This window comes from Bos javanicus, chromosome 8 (assembly GCF_032452875.1).
Source record: "Bos javanicus breed banteng chromosome 8, ARS-OSU_banteng_1.0, whole genome shotgun sequence".
Taxonomy (NCBI): domain Eukaryota; kingdom Metazoa; phylum Chordata; class Mammalia; order Artiodactyla; family Bovidae; genus Bos; species Bos javanicus.
This window is the reverse complement of record NC_083875.1, coordinates 8878061-8898234: the sequence shown is the minus strand read 5'-3', so window position 1 is coordinate 8898234 and position 20174 is coordinate 8878061. Positions and strand designations below refer to the sequence as shown.

General features: G+C 42.2%; 1 protein-coding gene across 1 annotated transcript in view; it reads left to right on the top strand.

The window, feature by feature from the left end:
• LOC133252429 (XK-related protein 6-like) overlaps positions 1–5930 on the top strand; it is a 93192-nt gene extending 87262 nt beyond the window's left edge. The window contains exon 3 of the mRNA XM_061425023.1: positions 1091–5930. The gene's annotated coding sequence lies outside the window, so the exon portion shown is untranslated. The remainder of the gene's footprint in view (positions 1–1090) is intronic.
• Positions 5931–20174: the final 14244 nt, after the last annotated feature.

The following is a 20174-nucleotide window of genomic DNA, read 5'->3' as shown; positions in this document are numbered from 1 at the left end:
GTTTTCTTCTAGAGACTCAGTTATAGTATAGTTCTAAACATCACCTAATTTCCCTACAAACAGTATTTTCTTACAAATAGTATCACAAATAGTATTTTATGGATAGTATTTTGTCAGATGTTGAGAATGACCTAAAATTTATAAAATATATTCTTCTATTTCATGTTATATGACCTTCTGTGATGATAAACTTATTTACATGTTACGTAAATCCAGGCATTGTTTTGGCTAATCCAGAGTGCAATAAGCTTATATCTGTGAGCTCAATTTATACTTAAATAATTCAGCCTAGCCTTGTTCTAAAAAAAAGCAGTATACAATAGATTGTTTCCTTTTGTTTTATTTTGTTTACTAATTTGTTGTTTTCCTCTTCTTTTGGAAATGTGAACTCTGAACTTTCAATTTTCTATGGAATCATTAAATAGGCTGGCCTAAATAGCATGGTTTTTAAACTTGTAATTAGGAGAATTGTTCCTATAGTTCATTTTTTGTATTAATGTTTTTATGAGAATTACTGGTTAAAAATAACCATGTCTTATATTTTCCAAAACAAAATTGTTTTTCTTTTTCAAATAAATCCTATATAGATAGATCCTTTTTGAGTTTACAAGAACTTTGAAGGTCATCTTTCTTATTTCACGTGCTAAAAGCTAGTGTAATAGAAGTACGAAGACTTTAACCACTGTTAACTGGCTAAAACGTAGTTTCCAAGGTGAGTTACATAAGAAGGAGATAAAAACTTTCATTTATGCATCTGAATGTTTGTTACCTTAATGATAGCTTAAAAAAAGAAAAAGCCAAAACCAGTACCACTTTATATTTTCAAATTGTAAATATGAAGGTATTTTGACCCAGTAAATATTTAAATAGGTAACGTGCATGAGTATAGTTCAGTATTTATTTTGTTGTAAGTAAACAGCTTTGTTATTAAGGAGAACTTTGATGTTAGTCTTTAAAAACTTATAACTGTAAATGGGGGGAAAAGCATTAAGTTTAAAATGTCATTTTGAAAATTATAAAATACTGACCTTTTCTAAGAAAATCTTTTCCTTTTGACATTGTTTAATTTTTTTTCCTTTTTGTTTTTTAGGTTTGCAATTTTTTTTGGTGATGGCATGTTCAGAATCTTGGATCCCTAAGTTGAATATGTTGGAAATATTTAGGAACTCTGGAAATTGTTGTTTTTGTATATATAATAACTTACTAGGTGAATCAATAGATTTAATAAAACATATAGAAGAATAGGCATTATAATTTTGTATTTCTAAGTTAGCATGCATGTCTCAAATTCTCAGCTGTTAGTATCAATGTCATACTCTGGAGACAGTTATCTTTTGAAGATTTGGGGGGTTTTATGGACCTTGTATTCTCCCAGGCAGTTTATATAATCTTCCCATGCCAATTTGATCAGCTTTTTTGCCTTTCTCTCTACCTCATGTAGTGTCACTTCCTTAGTCAGAGGTGATTCTTGATCAGGAGGAGAAAGATGAAATAATTGTCAGGCGACAGTCCTAAAGGTAGTAATTACAAAACTTCAACCTGGAAATGGCCTCAGCATGGTCATAGCAGGAAATGCAGATTCTACCCAATATATCCAGATACACCAGTGGCAAAATGCTGCCAGTTTTGAAATTAGATATCATCATGTGGGACGGAAGTGCCAATAAAGAGGGAAAGGAGCCGCTCGGTTTCGCCTGCTTCTCTCTCCTTGTTGTTGAATGAATGAATTAGGAAAGGCAAATGGCCAGGAAACAGACTGTGTGAAAGAAAAGGAGAAGGAACAAAACTTGACTTTCCAAGAAGGACTATTTCCCTTAAAACGGGAATGCTGCCTGTATTCCACGTGCACTGTTTTAAAACTGGGGGTTACTCTGAAGTAGACCCAGAGTGTGAACTAGAGCATTCTCACCAAAGGGATGGGTGGAGAACTGGCGTTTGATAGGAGAATCAGGCGTTCTTTGGATGACTGCAGTGCCGTGACTGGTGGTGGTCCTCTCTGGCTTGTCCTGCTGGGATTAAGAGATTTAAGCATTCTGGGATGGGTAGTTATATTGATGGTCAAATATGATTGCCTCCCTTTTCTTTTGACCAAAACTGGGGAAAGGTTGATTTTTTTTAAGACCTTATTCAGAGCAATTGAAAAAAGATTAAAGGGAAAGGATGAGGAGAATTCAAGGAACTTTAGAGACTGAGTGCTAGCTCAGTAGGGTGTTAATTATTTATTCCAAGTTTTATTATTAGTAGATAATCCAGTAATACAGAAATTGGTAGAACAGAAATTTTGATAACATTTCTATTAGAAGGCGTATAGAACCTGATAAACTGTATAAAATACACAGTTTATCCTGTATCTGCATCCTTCTTCCCTTTGCTTTGCTTGGTTTAATAGGAATTGGCTGATACATATTTAATAAATGGCACAATGAAAAAATCAGAATTTTTAAAAATCAAGTTACATTTTAACCTAAATATGTATTGCCTATTTTGCTGCTTTCCCATTACAACTGACTTTTTAAAAAAATGGTCCTTCTGTGATACTTTTGTCAATAGAGGTGTTTCCTCTTAGCCAATCCTAGCCACAGTATTGACTGGGCCTAGGCATTTGATATATCCCAAAGGAATTAGCCAGGAAAAGACTTGGTCCCTACTGGAATGAATATTTTAAAGACCTTCTTAGATTCTGAACACTGTGAGTACAAATGAAAGAGACCCAAGAGAGGGAAAAACTTAAGAGCCTAAGAATAAAGATGATGGTGGGGATGAGGGGAGGGGTAAGCTCTTATATAACTAAGCTAAGATGCTTGAAGGCAGGGAATTGGTTTCCTGGAGATTATGAGATAGTATGGGAAATCTCCTGAAGGGTAGACATTCTGATGTTAATTTGAGTAGTTCTCACTGGCATACTATTATTTTAAAGATAGTGGCAGGTGATATTGGGAAATACAAGTGTGTTTCCTAGTAAAGAGTTTGATTTCATTTTGGTATGTTATGAATGGGCATGTGGCTCAAGGATTAGCTTAATTTAAAATGTCTTAAATATTAGAGAAAATACCATAAAAGCGGGTCTTTTGTCCCTGTTGTATAATTTCAAGAACTATTGTAGAATCCTGAACATAGTGGAGAGTTGATGGCATGAATATAGTCAGTATTTGATGGTTGCCTTCTAGAAACTTCTAAATGAAACCTAAATTTGTTTTACGTTGGCCTCAGTTGTACGACAGTAGCCTTTCTAGTGTGTATGTCCCACGGGAAGGTCTGTACGTCCTTGGCTCGCTGCTCGTCACAGCCGTGCACATCACTGTGAGGCTCAGAGGCTGACTCAGTTACCCAAGGTCGATTAGATATGTGGGGAGAGCCAATACTCAGCAGCACACACACGACAGTGAGCCTCAGACGACGGCTGTCTGTATTTTGGACGTTTTAGACCCTGTTTGGAAGATCAGAAGAAAGCTTTGGATCATTTCCACGACAAAACTACAGTTTCTGAGTGTAGACGTTGGTTGTCATCCAGGAAGCCCTGATCTTAAAGACCATCTTCACTTTACACCTGACCTTGTTCCGGCTTTGTTGTCACTCTCCATCAGTAGTTGTCACCTTTGAATGGAGCACCAGATCCTGAAGGATACTTACCGCCGTGCACACTGAACTGTTGAAGCCACAAGTGCAGAGCTTTGTGACGTCATGGTGAAAAAGCCTTCTGCAGAGGGCTGCGAGAAGGTGCAGATGGTAAGAACAGGGCCTGAGGCATCAGGTGTGGGACCACCCTCCTAGGTAGTACCTACCTCCTGCTGGCTTAGGGGCATTTATTTCATAGTAAATTGAATATTAATGTTTTGTTTTAAAAAATAAGCATACTTCCTCTAAAATTTTTAATTATTATAAAGATTTTCTACCTACATGTGACTTTTTCTCATGTTTTAGGATATCACATTCATAGTACAAATGAAATGTGTACTTCAAATGAACACAGTGACTGGAAATGTGGGATTCTGTTATTTGTGACGCTGAAATTTGTAGCACATTTTCAGGAAGATTGTTGAGATACTTCATTCTTTATTCCTTGCAGGTTTTCTTGAGTGTATGATTATTTCTGAATTTTATTAATCTATTTATAACTTTAGAGAAAACTGCCTTCAGTTTATGTTTTGACTCCAAATACTTGGGTTTATCTTAAATTAGCAGTGTGTTTTGAAAAAAATTCCATTTTTAGTAGCTCTCATCTCCATTTTGGAATCTCAGACCAACTGCTCATTACAGTGTACATTGGGACTTTTCTGCAAAATACAACTCCACTGAGAAGGTCATCCTTGAAAAATAAGAAATCTGAAGAAAGTAATTTTGGGATGAGTAGAAAGATGGAAGATCATCATATCACAGCACAGCACACTGGAAACACCTTAGACTTCACTGCTTTTGTACGTGAAACATAATTTGAATGTCTTCTGTGAACTGGACCTGTAGACAGATAAAATGTATCTTGACTAAGAAAAGCACAACTCTAGCCTCTAAAACATTGCCACCAGGACAGCTGACTCTTGATCGTTCACACTGGTGGAGGGAGCCTGGCTCTTTCAGCCTGACTAAAGTTAGATGTCACGCATTCAAAGGTGTTTCTGTGTTCCTTTTGGAATATAGTGTTTGGATTTTACAATATGTGCTCTCAATTTCACCTGCCCTGACGGAAGAGCCTAAGTTCATCTGTGCTCTGATGCTTGGTCTCTGTCCTTTCGTTTCTGAACTCTTGACCTAAATGTGGGGAAAGCATTGAGTATAAAGGATTCCAGAATTGATCAGATCTGTTAAGTCTGCTCCACTTCTCCTTCCTGGGTAATTTTATTCCATTTCCTTTTCAACTCTTCTAAACATAGCCCAATTTCCGCCCCTTTGTCTTAGGTCAGGATAGAATTATATAACCACACTGTCCAGGCTTCTTCCCTCTTGTCGTATTTTGTTCCGCCTGCAACGGGAGGTTCCTGCTGCTTTACTCTGAAGGCGTCTCCTTGTGTCCTTGCATTTCCATCTCCCTCCCTGCATGTTCCTGTGGGGAAATAGAATAGAGGCCGACTTAGCACTCTTGGCTATCTAAGATTTGCCTGTAAAAGTCCATAGTATCTTAAAGAGAGCTTCTTAGCTGTGTTGTTGGCAGGCATCTCTGATTGTGCTCAGTCGGGTGTGGCTGGCCACTGTCCCTCAGTCCTCCTGAGAGCCAGGAATGAACTTCATCTCACCTCAGGCACAGGATGAGCCAGTCTGACTTCTCTGTAAGCTTGCTGGTTCCTGGAGTCATGAGTTAGTGAGAAAGTTAGAAGAGATCCATGTTTCCCCCAGATGCTAGTAAAACAAATCATGTGCAGAGAAAACAACATCAATAAACTTTGTCAAAGAATATGCCAGATTTTAGAACAATACACAAACCCGTATTGACCATCCAGTTTTGTCTTACTTTAAAAAAATACACAAATTAACATAATGCTTAGAAAATACTGCCAAAGTACCCGGGCATTTTCAAAATGTGATAGATAGTACCTCTAAACAATTTTTTTTTACAAGTAGCTTTCAGAAACACATGCAAATGTGTTTTATGTAGAAGAGTATATACTGAATATAATATTCTGACTGTTATTCTAATAAAATTAAATCATCTCATTATTTAAAGCCTAATAATTTGAAATTGTTTTTGAGTAAACTTTTATAGCATGAAACTATTTTCACTTCTCATAAAATGTACAGATATTAGTAGAAGCTGCTCGTGTGTGTGTGTTTTCCACATAAAATAAAAATATTGTAAACAGGTCATGTCTCCAGTAAGAGTTTCCAAACTTTTGGCTGTAATTACCAAATGATTGGGATTGGGCTGACTGGAAATACATCTCACGTTTTTCTGTATATGTAGCAAATTTTGTCCAAATAAAGTAGCTTTGTCCCCTGAAGGAGCTTTTTAGTAATACTTTTGTTAAATAAAATATCTGAAAGTTAAAGGAAAGGAACAAAAAGAGCTGTAAATGCCATGGCCTCAGTTAGGGGTTTGTGAAATTTCTGTCTCCAAGTGAACGGTGGTAGTGAGTTGGTAGGAGTGGGGTGGATCCAAGTTAACGGTGGCAGTGAGTCAGTAGGCGTGGGATGGAGGTGGGATTTGTAGTTTGAAGGAATAAGGAAAGAGCCCTGTCTGGAATCGACCGTGCTATGGGTCAGTGTGCGTAAGCTGTGACCTGTGGACCCTAAGTGCAAGGTTAGGCTTGGTGCTGGAAGTCTCAACCCACCGTTGCTGAATGACCAGCAGAAGGGTGTTGATCTGAGGCAAAACAGGAAAAAGAAAAGATGGTATAATGACTTCAAAATATTTTTTCAGTTAAAAAAAATTGTCTACTCTATGCCCTTATTTGGTAAAAATAAAAAGCTTGCCATCCCGAGAGATTTTTATAGTGGTCTGTGAAATCAAAAGGCTGGGAGCGACTGCTGCTTGGACTTTTAATTCCAGTATTCTGTGCAGTATTAGCATATTAGGGTCCCAGTTGTTTATTCCACAGCCCATAACTCACAGAACAGTGGTTAGGGTGTCAGGACAGTTTGGGAAGGTGTAGATAATTAACTTCAGCATTGCTGTGCAATGGGCGTCATCGTCTCAGACTGCTACACCTCATTACAGTTAGCAGCTAAAAGGATGGCTCGTATCCATTTCAGCCAGTGGTTGACTGGAAATGTCCCAAACAAATTTCCAGTAGTTTTGTGTGAAAATGAATTGATAACACACAAATCTGCTACAATACCAACTTTGAGGAAATTGTTTATACTGCCTTGAAGTTAATTTTTTTCAACCTGTAAAATGGTCACCAACCTGCAGAAAATTCTACACTAATAAATGAGTAGGAACTATGCAGTGGTTATAATTTGTTTTATTTCTGTTTCTGCTTATCTCTAATATCATAGTCTTGTGTGCCTAGACTACTTTTACTAATTTATCTTCAGAAAAACCGGACAAAAGAATCTGGAAGAAGGAGAAACTGAGGAAGGAACCCAGGACGTGTTTGGGCAGCAGGGTGATCACCTTCATCTTTACCCCTGAAAGGGCATTTTCCAGAAAAGTACAAGCTACATAACGCCAATGTTGTATCTCGCCTACTTATGTGCTTGCCACTGTGCTAAGTGACGTATATGTAAAATGTGTCTAGGAGTGAATTTCCAAGAAAAAGACTGAGATTTCTTCCTTTGACAGCTTTGAGACGATCAGTATCCTTCCTGAACAGGTGCTTGTGGGCAAGTTCAGAGGGAGTCTGTGATCTCTAGCCGTGGTTTACAATACTCCAAAGTACCTCCCTTTGTCTCCAGGGATGCTGCAAAATTCTCACTGAATTGCTCATTAGGGAAAGCTTGTCATATTCTACATTAAGTGTTTTCCTTAGAGACTTTATCTTAGGAGACCCAACTTTGAGTTATTAAACCCAGGGCTATGATTAGTGAGGCAGACACCTGCTTTCTCTATTCACTGGGATTTGAAAGCAAGAATGAAATTACCAAATAAAATAAAATTGGTTTGAGAGAGATTCTGGACTTCATTTCCTCTATGTCGTGCATCCTTTCCCAAGGGTAGAAAACAATCAGCAAGGGTTTTAAGTTTTCCAATATTGGAAGGCACTACTTTCCCATTAAAATTTTGGATTAAATATTTTGAGTATCTGTAATTTTGTAGCAGAGAAAGAATAATTGATGGAGATCGTTTCACCTAAAATATGACCCAAGATTTTGTGGTAGGTGTGCAGTTTTGTATTGGGAAGAAAAAGCACAAATTTCTTATTATGGGCCTTTGGTAACAGTTACATGCGGGGAATTTAGTTTTTTTCCTCTCACATCTCAGTCTTATTCCAAACCAAGTAATGTTTTTAGTCAAAGAATACCTCAGGAACTTTCCCTTAGGAATTAGGATTTTCTTTAGCTCCTGAGTTGCTCTCAGAGGCTTGAGGCTTCTCTGGGCCCCATTTTGACCTTAGAGAACTATTGCGTTGGCCAAAAGTTCATTCGGGTTTTCCCATACGCTGTTACAGGAAACCTGAATGAACTTTTGGCCAACCCAATATACCACAGAGTGAATTGTGCAATTTTAAAAGCCCCCTTTTGCAGGATCTGTTACGAAATACAAAAATATTCACATCATTGTAGGCTAGTTTTTCTCACTTTGAAAAGGGAGGAATTATCCTTTCTAGGGAATGGTTGGTTTGTGGATCTCAGTCGAGGCTTTCCCCAGTACTTCTTGGGCCTGATTCAGTAGGACTACCCCCGCCCCCTCCCCGGGTGTTGGGGCTAAGGAACACAGCTGGACTTCAGGAAGTTTAAGGCAGGTGATGGAGTGTGGCTTTTCAGATCTACCAGCATAAGCAGTTCCTGTTTGTTTTATAACATCTTTTCAGAAAGTCATTGTAGCAAATTGTAGTTTCTCCTTGCCCCAAGATTTTTTAATGTTTAAATTGAGATTTAAAAGTAGAGTTAATTCAGTCGTTTCCTCTTAAAAAAATGCCATCAGCTGCAGATCTAAAATTTCATCTTCCAAGTCCTAAATTCTGATTTCAAAAAAAATGATAAATTTGGTCTGAGTAGCATATGAAAACCTTGTAACAGCCCTTTTCTTTCCATTCTTTTTAATTTTTTTAAGCTGGCACTTCTAAAGGAAGGTATGTTTATAAATATATAATACTACAGTACAAAACCAATTATGTCAACAATACCACTGCTGTGGCAGAATGCAATTGGGTCTATCTGGTTAAGCACTGTATTATTTTCTTAAAAAAACAAACAAACAACTTTTGTATTGGGATATAGCCAATTAACAATGTTGAGATAGTTTTAAGTGAACAGCAAAGGGACTCAGCCATACATATACAAGTATCCATTGTCCCCTCAACTCCCCTCCCATCCAGGCTGCTGCATAACTTATCTTTCCATTCTTGGTCTCCTGCCCCTATAGATCTTAAGTTGCTGGCCACTTTAAGGATTTAAAATTTAGATCAAGACTTAAGAGGTGATAGAAGGGAATGGGCACAGGGCTGAGTAAAAGTTCCTAAAGTGCGACAAATTCCGGACTAGGTACAGTTACTGTTGGCTTTTATGGCTGAACATACTGGGGCTGACCACTGTACAGGTGTTAACTCCTGCCTCTTCTGGTTCTGTTTTCATCTTCCTCTTCCTCTTGTTGATGGAGAACTTGAATTCCCACAAATGAAGTATCTAAGCCCTGGATGCCCAGCTAGCGAACAAGTGGGCAGAGTTTCTGCATCTTTTGGCTGCTGAGTGAATGAAAAGACCACGTTTTTCAACAATTGCCACTCTTGCTTCCTGTTTCTCCCCACCTGAAAAGGTGGGAATCTCCAGCAAAATCATTTCCTAAAACTGTTGCATAGAGGATCTTGAGAAGCACCGTACAGCTGGACATGCTGCTGCTGCTGCTAAGTTGCTTCAGTCATGTCCGACTCTGTGCGACCCCATAGACGGCAGCCCACCAGGGTCCCCCGGCCCTGGGATTCTCCAGGCAAGAACACTGGAGTGGGTTGCCATTTCTATCTCCAATGCGTGAAAGTGAAAATTGAAAGTGAAGTTGCTCAGTCGTGTCCGACTCGTAGCGACCCCGTGGACTGCAGCCCACCAGGCTCCTCCATCCATGGGATTTTCCAGGCAATAGCACTGGAGTTGGGGTGCCATGGCAGTTAAGTAAATGATTAATTCCTGCACTATACAGATGGATGCTTGCTCTGTCCTGGGCGGTCTCCTGAGGAACAGCACACAAAGCATAGTATTTTCAGTCTGGCAAAAGTGAACAGACACAAGTGAAGGGTCACGCTGTGGCAAAAACACAGGAAGTATGTGCCCAGGACCCTGGTGAAGGAAGGAGGGGCAGGTGTCAGTTTTCAAATAGGGAGATCAGAGGTCTCCTCCCTGAAAAGTGTGATTTAAGAAAGATGGCCGCAGTAATGGGAGCTGAAAAAACAGGTTTATCTGAAGGGAGAAAGAAAATACTGACACATTGCCAGCAGTTGTGGATGGCTTTCCTGCCACTCCTTGACCTACGCTAGAGGCTTGCACTGCATCTGAGAACAGCTGTGCACATTCTTCCTGATTTCTGCCATTGTCATTCCTCCTGCCAAGAATTTTCTTTCCCAGGATCCAGCCCAGATGGCATCTCCATGACATTATTCGTGGAGATAGGCAAGGTCCTAACAAGCTGCACTGCATGGCAGAATCTCGACACTCAAAAGAGTAGGGAAGGTCTGCTAATGAAGGATGGGCTTGTAGAAGGGGGCTTAGGCGCCATGGACTTTGAAAGGGGGTCAGAAGGACAGGCCAGGCTGATCAAGGTCATACTCAAGGTGGGTGAGAATGAGACAGGTCGTGGAGGAATCCAAATGCCATGCAAGGAGTAGGGGTTTGGTTCTACAGGCAACAGGGGACCACTGCTGTCCTTTTGGGCTTCTCCCACGACAGCGTTTCCATCGAGTACAGCAAAGATTCATTGGCTCTTGGGGAATGGAAAAGAAGGTGGTTAGTAGTAATTTCCTCTCTTCTATCTCTCAATACCTATGTTTCCAAAATGCAATAACTTTTTTTTTCATAAAAGGATATGATTTGTAAAAATTTTAACTGGCACAGAAAAATAAAAAGCAGAGTTCACCATCTCACCACTGTTAATATCCTGATCACCATCAGTTTAGACTTATTCATTCTCAGGAGTATATAGTATTGATATTCGCTAACAGCATCCTTTGTAATAGACGCTCCGTGCAGATACAACCAACACTCTATTGCGGGAAGTTTAATGGTTTACAATTTTCATTGTAAACCATTTTCTTTTCCGTTTTCACCCTTATAAATTTCCGTGAATATCCCTCTGTAGTGTCTGCGACTTACCCAATCATCTTCTTGTTACAAATTAGGGCAATTTCGGAAACTGGGATCCTTACAACTGAGATACGTGATACTGAGATGTAGCGCGGCAAGGCGTTACTTGGGAGCTGCGTGTGCGCGTGCACGCAGGTGGGGGTGCAGGTTTGTGGATGTTTGCACGCGAGCCTGTGCGTATGTACGCAAGTGCGTGTGTGCGTGCCTTTGCATGTTCGTGCACTTTCCTGTGCGTCGCAGCCGCGGCTTGCCTTCAGGCCTTCGTGAGAACGGCGGCTCGTGGTTGAGAGTGGTGGCCTCCGCTTTGGGCGCTTAAGGGACGGTGTCTCCTGCCTCTGCGTCTGCAGCGGCTTTCAGAAGCCCGGTTCCTAGCCCCGCTGTCCGCAGAAGCCCTCAGTATGTAAGTGTTTCTCCCATATGGTAGCCAAACTCAGAACTTTCTCGCTTACTCCCGTGAAACTGCTTTGCTTCCATGACTCACTTTTCTCATTAGGCAGATCAGAGAGACAACACGCTTTTCTGAGAAGCTGAACATCCTACGGCAGAACCCTGATCTATTTCTCAGTAGCAAGGCTTTATGAGCATTAAGTGTGTTACTCCCTTATTGTTCTTTCAGGGTAATAGTACCTCTGGAGGTGGTCGAATTGGGTTACTCAGGGGGTCTTCTATACGTGCCATCCTCCCCAGCCACTTTTCATCCTTAAGGTCTCTAGATGGTTCCTAGATCTATCCATTGTGTACTAGACACAATGAGCAGAACTCAAGGAGCCAAGACTCCGTGCCCTGTTACCTGGGAGACTTGACATGTTGAAGTCATAAGGTCTATTTCCTCTTCTTAAAGATGAGTGCCATTTAGAAACCATGGTGGCTCAGATGGTAAAGAATCTGCCTGCAGTGCAGGAGATGCAGGTTTGATCCCTGGCTTGGGAATATCTCCTGGAGAAGGGAATAGCAACCCACTCCGGTACTCTTTCCTGGAAAATCCCATGGACAGAGGACCTTGGCAGGCTAGTCCATGGGGTCACAAAGAGTCAACCCAACTGAGCATCTGACACTTTCACTTCCTTTTCATGAGAAACCATAGCTATGTCACCTCTTGTGCTCATTGGCCAGCCCCAGTGGTAATTCCCATTCCTTTCTGCCTTAGGGCCTTTGCACTCACTGTTCCTCTTGCCTGGAATGCACCCCCAGGAGCTTACAGGGCTCCCCACCTTGCTTCAGTTAGCTCTCTGTAAATTGTCTCATCAGAGAGGCCCTCTCTGACCAGCCTGTGCAAAGCAGCATCTCTGATATTAGTTCCTTTATTTCCCCTGGCAACCATCACAACCTAACAGGAAAGATTTGTCTCCTCCACTAAACCATAAGCTCAGAGGGGACAAGGTCTTTGTTTTGTTCCTGGATGTTTCTTCAAAGCCTGGAACAACACTTGACATGTGTCAGGTACTCAGTAAATACGTAATATTTGAAGGAGTGAATGAATGAATCCCCCACTACTGCACCTAGCTAGGGAGTTGTGAAGAAACTTGGGAGCTTGTAAAGAATCTGGAAGAAAGCTGAAAATGTAAAAAAAAGCCCCAGCTGCCTTAGAGGAGAGGACTTTGGGGCTGGGTCTCCAGGCGGGGTCAGCCTCACCAGCAAGTTGTTCCTGCCTTCAGCTCCTTCTCGGCCTGAATGATCCCTTGCAGCCATGGTGCTAACAATCCCCTAGTTGGAAGGTGACTGTGCCTTTAGAAAACACTTTAATGGATTAATGCATTCAGTAGATTGATATTGTTGTTTAATCGCTGAGTTGTGTCCAACTCTGCAACCCCATGAACTACAACATATAAGGCTTCCCTGTCCTTCACTATCTACCAGAATTTGCTCCAGTGGCACCATCCAACCATCTCATCCTGTGTCGCCCACCCCCCTTCTGCCCTCAATCTTTCCCATTCTCAGTGTCTTTCCCAATGAGTCGGCTGTTCTCATCAGGTAGCCAAAGGATTGGAGCATCAACTTTAGCATCAGTCCTTCCAGTGAATATTCAGGGTTGATTTCCTGTAGGATTAATTGGTTTGATCTCTTTACTGTCCAAGGGACTCTCAAGAGTCTTCTCCAGCATCACAATTTAAAAGCATCAGTTATTTGGAATTCAACCTTCTTTATGGTCCACCTCTCATATCCATACAAGACTACTGGAAAAAACCATAGCTTTGACTAGACGAAGTTTTCTCGCAGAATGACGTCTCTGCTTTTTAATACACTGTCTAGGTTTGTCATGGCTTTTCTTCCAAGGAGCAAGCGTCTTGTAATTTCATGGCTGCAGTCACTTGTCCACAGTGATTTTGGAGCCCTAGAAAATGAAGTCTGTCACTGTTTCCACTGTTTCCCCATCTATTTGCCATGAAGTGATGGGAACAGATGCCATGATCTTTGTTTTTTTGAATGTAGAGTTTTAAGCCAGCTTTTTCACTCTCCTCTTTCACTTTCATCAAGAGGCTCTTTAGTTCCTCTTTGCTTTCTGCTATTAGGGTGGTGTCATCTGCATATCTGAGGTTATGGATATTTCTCCCAGCAGTCTTGATTCAAGCTTGTGCTTCATCCAGCCCAGCATTTACCATGATGTACTCTGTATAGAAGTTAAATAAGCAGGGTGACAATATGCAGCCTTAATGTACTTCTTTCCCAGTTTTGAACCAGTTTGTTGTTCCATGTCCAATTCTAATTGTTGCTTCTTGACCTGCATTCAGGTTTCTCAGGAGGCAGGTAACGGTGGTCTGGTATTCCCATCTTTAAACATTTTCCACAGTTTGTTGGATGATTGATGCCTTTTGATAAATATGAACAAAGCCTGCTCCAGAATGGTGGTCCAGTATATATATGCCTCACTCTGGCTATGTGGGGGCCTTGCTTTTAAACTTTGCCTCTTTGACAGTTTTAACAAGGTATCCCTTGGTTTTACTTTATATATTTGCTTTTCATTAAGATTACATTTCTTACATTTTTTTCTTTCATGAAATGCTTCTTAGGTTCTTGGCACATTTTTTCTCTTATTTTTTTTTTTAAGATTTTTTTATTGGAATTTAATTGCTTTACAATCACATTGGTCTCTGCTGTACAATGACGTGAACCAGCCATCTGTATACAAGCATCCCTCCCTCTTGGACCTCCCTCCTTCCTACCCCGTCCCACCCTCTCCCTCATCACAGAGCGCCAAGCTGAGCTCCCCGTGCTCTACAGCCGCTTCCCGCTAGCTGTCTATTTTACACGTAATCCCTGAAAGCTCTGTCTTTACCTTTGTCACCTGTACACATATTTCCCCTCATTTAACTTTGTTTATAGTGTTTTTGACATTTAGAAAATTCTGTACTTTTACTTAGTCAAATTTTTCAGTCTTTTATTTTATGCTTTCTTCTGCATTTATTCTTAAAAATGTCTTCACAGTCCTGAAATGAGATGATTGAAATTAGTTTTAATTGTAGACTTAATTGGAAGACAATGGAATTAGGGCTTGGCAGCAAGCATTTCAAGGAAACTACAGCCACCAACTACCTACCTGTGAGCTAGTTTTAACCAAGTGTGTACATCAAAATCACCTGTGAACGCTTTTAAACATGTACAGATGCCTGAGTCACACCCCAGAGCCACTGAATCTGAAGCTTAAAAAAAAAACTACCAGGCCTTCCCTGGCAGTCCAGTGGCTAAGACTCCATGTTCCCAAAAGAGAGGGTATGGGTTCAATCCCTGCTTGGGGAACTAAGATCCCACTTGCTACATGGTGTGGCCAAAAAAAAAAAAAAAAAAGAAACTTCCATAAGTCCACAAACGTAAGAGCAGAGCCAAGTTATACGTAATTTTTTTAAAATTGTGCTTGCTTTGAACATTACATTTTATTAACAGAGTGGGTATGTCTTGTCTTACCCTTTACTGCTTGCTAACTAGGAAGATCAGAGTGCTTTCTGAAGAAGAGGCCTCGGACCAGAGTACTGGGGAGCCCCCTGCATGTGTACGATGGGCCTCTGGAGGCACCACTCTCCCAAACGTGGACATTCCTGTGATTATTTCCAAGCTAAGTGGCTGACCTGCACGCTTGCACTACACTATGGCAAGTGGATTTAAAAAAAAAAATTGGAAGAGATAAAATATGTACAAATGTAGTATATTTGATAAATATATAGAATGCAACCTTTTTGAAGAATGTCTAGAATATAACAGAAGGTACAAAATATTTACAAATTATGGGTATGATACTTCACATTTGTATGTTTATTTGAACCAAGATTCATTACTCTTGCGAAGGAAATGGCAACCCACAGCAGTATCTTTGCAGGAGAATTCCACGGCCAGAGGGGCCTGGCGGGCTACAGTCCACGGGGTCGCAAAGAGTCAAACATGACTGAGCGACCAATGCTTCCACTTTCACTTTTCATTACTCTGATATATGGCAGTGTCTCATTTGAAATGGGGTATAGACCTTGCAAGTTTGGGAGAAGTATTTACAATTTGGGGAAAGAAAGTCGAACAGATGTCTTTGAACAGATATGAACTGTGCTCGTAGTGAACATTGAAAGCACACTCCTGTTTCTGCAGCCTGGAGTTGTCTCATTACAAGGTTTTATAAGGAAAGCAAATCAACCTGTATTTTTTGCCTACAGATCAATCTATGTTTTTTTTACTGTCCACCCCATAAGTAGCATCCTGAATTCTAAGGAGCAGCCATTCCACCCACAGGAGGTGAGAGGAAGGCATGGACCAGCCTTGGCATCTCAGAGGCTCAGAAACTGCAGAAATGATGGTGGTGTGCTTCATAGGGCTGTAAGAGGACTAGGTGGTAACTGAAGTCCTGGGTCTGGCAGCCAGCAACTACCCCATTAAACGTGGTGCTGCCATCCCCCAGCTGTTCACTGCTCTGGGTGACTTGAAGAAGGATATTTCGGGGTTAGGGGCAGGAGATGGAGGGTTCCAAGGAGACGTCTCTCTCTGTGTTTTGAGTTCCCCTGATCAGTTAGAGAAATTATATATGCCTCCAACAAAAAGAGACAATATAAAGACACTGAAGTATAAACTGCTAAATTTTGTTACAGATAATATATTTACACTGAAGTATGAACTGCTAAATTTTGTGTTACAGATGATTCATTTATTATGAAAAATAAAAAAGAGGTGTAGCCTGAAGTATACAATTTTTAATATCATTTTCATGTAGAAAATGCTTCAATCAGATTTGAATGCATCACAAGGAGAAGAAAAGATGATATTGGGTTGGGAAGTTCCCCTGGAGAAGGGATAGGTTACCCACTTCAGTATTCTTGGGCTTCCCTGGTGGATCAGACGGTAAAGAATCCGCCTGCAAATATGAGAGACTTGGGTGTGACTCCCGGGTCAGGGAGATCCCCTGGAGGAGGGCATGGCAACCCACTCCAGTATTGTTGCCTGGAGCATCCCCATGGACAGAGGAGCCTGGTGGGCTACAGTGCATGGGGTCCCAAAGAGTCCGACACGACTGAGCAACTAAGCAGAGCACAGAATTCTACAAATAAAGAGAATAAAAACAAAATATCAAAGTGCCTCACATACTGTAAGGAAGTATTATTTAACGAAACATTTGTTTCAGTTTGATATATTTGTAGGTGTGTATGTTCGTGTGTGTGTGTGTGTGTGTGTGTGTGTGTGTGTGTGTGTGTGGTGAGTTTCAATGGAAACTGTATTTCTTACTCTGCATTGTGGTCAGAAAAGCTTACAAAGCAATGTTGTGGGCTCACAATCCCTTATCTACAATTCCACATTCCAAAACATGACCCTGTTTTCTTAAGTTTGGCTCTAGTTCATTTGGCAGCAGAACACGACCCACAGTGGTTTAAGGGTATTTATAGTCTTTGTTTATATCACTTACTATGAATATTTGTACACTTAACTGTAGAATGGAGTTGTACCTTTGACCCCAGCGGGCTTGTTGCACTTAATTACTTTCCTAAGGGCCAAAAAATTCTGAACCATAGAGATTGCGGACCTGTATAAGGGCTGTAACAGTTTAACAGTTTTCATTCATTCAGCAGGTGTTTATCTAATGCTTTCCGTGGCCTCTGTGCTGTGCTGGGTGTCAGGTGCATGCATGCTCAGTCACTAAGTCGTGTCCGACTCTGCTACTCCATGGACTGTGGCCCACCAGGCTCCTCTGTCCGTGGGGTTTCCCAGGCAAGAATCCTGGAGGGGGCTGCCGTTTCCTCCTCCAGGTGTGGAAAGAAGAAAAGTTTATGTGAGATGAATTCTTTGGGAATTTCAGAGCCCCATGGGTGAAATTTCTAGTCCTTACTGTAGCTGTTCCCTCATTGCACCTGATGTTCCAGCCGTGGGGTCCCAAGTCAGGCTTGGTGCTTGATGCTTCCCTGTCCCTTTGTCTTGGCCTGTGTGGTTTTCTCGGCTGGAATTTCCTGATCCTTTTCACCTGGTTATAGTAACCCAACCCCCCCTCCCATCTATCCATCTATCCACCCATTTCTCCATCCACCACCTCCATGCATCCATCCACCCACTTGCATCTATCCGTTCATCCATGCACTCACCCAATCATCCATTTATTGAGCCTCTCCTGTGTTCAGGGCACTTACAGCCTACTCCGGTTTACTGCCATAAGTAATCACAACTTTCTTAAAACCCCCTAAATACCTTAAACCTCTAAAATGGTGTTTATCATATTACAGTTTATTTTTTCAGGTTAGGCACCAAAGAGCAGATACAGTCCTATTCATTTTTAGTGTTTTGCACTTGTAGGAGCTCATTAAATATGCTTGAAGAAATAAATTTCAGGTTGTACGTTCCAACGTTAAAAGCAGTGTTAACATTATGGTTTAAGCATCCTCACCCGAATCCATGTGTTCAGCGTCTTCAGCTCATTGATTTTAGTGAGCGTATCCAGCCCTCACTTCCATCTGTGGGCTGAAGGAAGGAGGGACATCTCCCCTCGGCTTCTCTGCCTCCATATTCACTGAGAACCTGACTCTGGGGCACCCGACGTGATCTCACCTCTCTAGGGTCTTGGCATGAAGTTAGAGAAGGAAGATGGTGCCACATAAAATTAGTAAGAAGACAAGGCCATGTGAGGTGTGGGTCAAAGACCTGGTGCTGGCATCATGATCTGAAACCAATCATAATGAAACAGCTTGTTTTATGCTTGGTCGTATAAGACTGGTTTTGAGAGATTTATTCTTTTGCAAAGGGATCTGGGTCAGAATTATCATTTTATGTCAGATTGGATTTCTATAAAAAAATTGTTTTGGCTCAAGTAGATATTTAACAACATCTCTATTATATGTAAGCTGAAGTTGTCTTCTGATTCCACATTTCTATGAGGTGCGAGCCCGCAATCTTTCTGACCTGACACTGAATGGAATTTTCTTCACACATTTTCAAAACAGGTGTCAGTGAATCCTGAACGCTCCCGGCTTCTCTCGCACCCCTTCTTTTCCGGTACGCTCCCGGGAAACGGTTTCCAACCACAGTGTGGCTGACTTTCTGTTTCCAACAACCAGTCACAGGTTGGTTGGTTGTGTCTGTGGTTCTTCCTTACCCGGGGAGGCTCTTTGAAACTGAGGATTGAAAGGAGTCTTTCGAGGACTTTGCTCGTTCCAGGAAGACGTCTCTTCTTTGCCTTGTGCGTCTGCTTGCATCTTTTTAGTGACGGGAGCTCATCATTTCTCACTGCTGATGCTGTCACTGTGGGATTTAAACACCATGTTGTCTGAACGTAGTGAGCGGGCTGGGCTCTCCCAGCAGTGGTTCCCGGCGAGCATTCCAGGGAGCAGCCCCGATCCTCCTTGTGGGGTTCAGGATCTGCTGCCAGTGGGTCTGCTGCAGTTTGGTTTGAGTCCTGACATTATCGGAGCCCTAAACTCAAGAATGCTGGTCAAGTGCCTTTACGATCATTGTGAATCGCTTATTTGTCCTCCAGAGCCACGAACAGTGGGATCCACCTCTGGCTGTCTGAGTGGGGAGGCAGTGGGAAGAATGAGTGCAAAGGTTTAGGGAGAATTTAGGTGCCTGAGTATGGATTGGACAGCAGACAGATGACGGATGATGGGTGCATGGGGGAGCGGCAGAGGCCCTGACAGCCACCGCAGCAAGAACAAGGTCGTCAAAGTTTCAGGCATGACCCTGGAACCTCCAGGTGCCCAGCGGCCTGCTCAGCACATCTGATTGGCTGAGACCGAGTCTTGTGCCCCCTTCCACCACCACCCCTCCAGTCATGCTCCCAGCGCAGGAACTGAATGGAGCTTTCCACTTCCAGGGTGGCCAGTGGCCACCCCCTGCTCCCGAGATCGCTTACACGGACGCTAGGGGCACAACCAATGAGGAGAGGGCTGCTGGATGCCTAAGAGCCAGTAGGGGTTCCTTTTCAGTGACAGACTTTGATCAAGTCCTGAAGTCACCATATTGAATATGACACCTAAAAAAAGAAAAAAGTGCATTGGTTGCCTCTGTGTTTTGAGCTTTGGTACGTCTGTTTTAGTGGCCAGAGAGGTAAATATAAGTTTGTAACAGAACCAATGTCAACTTAGCCCTGCCTTGCAGGGTCCAGAGACCGTTGGGCCAGGACTAGGCTGGCGCTGGCATTAGGGGGTATACTGCAGAGGGTGATCGATGTTCCTTCACGGCTGCAGGCTTCTCACTGACACAGCATGGTCCCTCACTTCCTGGGTTACCTTAAAGCACAGTCAAGATTGCTGTTGAAATGGAAGTGTTTCTGTGGCCTTTCTAACCCTCAGAAGTTTGTTTTCTCTGCTTCTGGGTTCTGTGAGTTGGGACGGAGCCCCTAGAGACCCAGGCAACCCAGCCCCTGGCTGCCCTGGCGCCCCTCCACTTGCCCGAGCCCCTCCTACCCGGCTCCATCTTGGCATCGTCTCGAGTCCCCCGGCCGCACCCCACCACCATGCTCCCCGGTCTTCTGACCATGTCCCTGTCTGTCCTGGGCCTCTCAGGTGCTTCATTCACCGGCTTGACCCAACAGAGAGGTCTAAAGGTGGGACAGAGATGGTGTCTTAGATATTAGAAAGAGTCCAGCCTTGACTCTAAGGAATGTGAACGTGAGTAGTAGGTGCACTCTTCGCCATGTGTTTAAAAGGCCACCGTTGTGTATGCAGCTGGGGCTTAAAAGCTGAAAGTAATGGATTTACAGCCAGCTTGAGTGAACTCACGGGAGCTGGATGGTTAGTGGCCACAGTTGACTGAGTGGAAGGATCTCATAGGCAGGAGTAATATTTAAATTTCCGAAAGACTCGTAAGGCCCCTCAATCAAGTGAATCTCCCTCAGGCTGGGC